At 42.8% G+C, this 1,762-nt stretch overlaps 1 pseudogene; it reads left to right on the top strand.

The window, feature by feature from the left end:
• Nucleotides 1–611: 611 nt before the first annotated feature.
• On the top strand, nucleotides 612–1,525 carry LOC112823603 (transcription initiation factor TFIID subunit 9-like; annotated as a pseudogene).
• Nucleotides 1,526–1,762: the final 237 nt, after the last annotated feature.

Here is a 1,762-nt window from a genome sequence, read left to right as displayed (position 1 = left end):
AGTAAGAAAGACCAGGTTGCTAAAAGGTACGTTCAGGTACGAGCGGCCTTCTTGCCATTATCATCACAAGCACAGCCGGTGCTTTTCTGGTGTCTCGATGAAGACCCCGTAGCCTGCCTTTTGTTCTATGCACTGCTTTCATTAGGGAGTGTACGGCAGCATTTCCCAGGTGTGTTGCCTGTACAAAGGGCATTCATTCTACCGCTGCCCAGGCATTAAAGATAAAGGACCCAAATTACAGCCGGAGCTGTGTTCATGGATAAATGAGGCAGGGAAAAGATGATTTTACTGTGCTTCTTGGGTAACCCTACCATTAATTCCTGAGATGCTCGTATAGAAGTTTTAGCCAAGAGAGAAATAGATGGTCGTGTTTCTATGCCTTGAGAGACAATGAGCAGCCCCAGGAATGTTCTGCCTCCTTCCGTATGTAAGAGAGCCCTTTAAAATGCTAATTTCCCAAGCCAATGCAGCAGTGATGCTATTTAGAAATAAATTAAGCATCCAACTCTCGGTTTTGGCTCAAGTTGTGATCTCAGGGTCAAGGGATCGAACCCTGTGTCGGGCTCCACACTCAGCATGGAGTCTGCTTAAGACTCTCTCTCCCGGTTGCTTCCGAACATCCTGCTCACCGGCACACCAGGGGTTGGAAAAACCACGCTAGGCAAAGAACTTGCATCAAGATCAGGACTGAAATACATTAATGTGGGTGATTTAGCTCGAGAAGTCTGATCAACGGATATCATGGAGTCTGGCAAGATGGCTTCTCCCAAGAGCATGCCGAAAGATGCACAGATGATGGCACAAATCCTGAAGGATATGGGGATTACAGAATATGAACCAAGAGTTATAAATCAGATGTTGGAGTTTGCCTTCCGATATGTGACCACAATTCTAGATGATGCAAAAGCTTATTCAAGCCATGCTAAGGAAGCCACTGTTGATGCAGATGATGTGCAATTGGCCATCCAGTGTCGTGCTGATCAGTCTTTTACCTCTCCTCCCCCAAGAGATTTTTTATTAGATATTGCAAGGCAAAGAAATCAAACTCCTTTGCCATTAATCAAGCCATATTCAGGCCCCAGGCTGCCACCTGATAGATACTGCTTGACAGCTCCAAACTATAGACTTAAATCTTTACCAAAAAAAGGCATCTGCTTCTGCGGGAAGAATAACAGTTCCACGGTTAAGTGTTGGTTCAGTTACTAGCAGACCAAGTACTCCCACACTTGGCACACCAACCCCACAAACCATGTCTGTGTCAACTAAAGTAGGGACTCCAATGTCCCTCACAGGGCAAAGGTTTACAGTACAGATGCCCACTTCACAGTCCCCAACTGTAAAAGCATCAATTCCTGCAACATCCGCAGTTCAGAATGTTCTGATTAATCCATCATTAATTGGGTCTAAAAACATTCTTATTACCACTAACATGGTGTCATCACAAAATACTGCCAATGAATCATCAAATGCATTGGAAAGAAAACGAGAAGATGATGATGACGATGATGACTATGACAATTTGTAATCTAGCCTTGATGCTTGTCACATGTATACTTGGTCTTGAAACCATTGTACTGAGATTAAAAATGCATGCTGCGTATTTTCAAGTTGTGTTGTAGAAAACTTAACTGGCATTTAATGAGTAAATATGGTTATCCTTTCCAAAAAAAAAAAAAAAGACTCTCTCTCCCTCTGTGCCTCCCCATGCTCTGTCTCTCGATTTCTCTCAAATAAATAAATAAATAAATCTTTAAAAAAAAAA

This window comes from Callorhinus ursinus, unplaced genomic scaffold (assembly GCF_003265705.2).
Source record: "Callorhinus ursinus isolate GAN/ISIS: 27379988/994484 unplaced genomic scaffold, GSC_fseal_2.0 scaffold5, whole genome shotgun sequence".
Lineage (NCBI taxonomy): Eukaryota > Metazoa > Chordata > Mammalia > Carnivora > Otariidae > Callorhinus > Callorhinus ursinus.
Note: the sequence above shows the minus strand (reverse complement) of the source record. Positions and strands in the feature narration are given on the sequence as shown.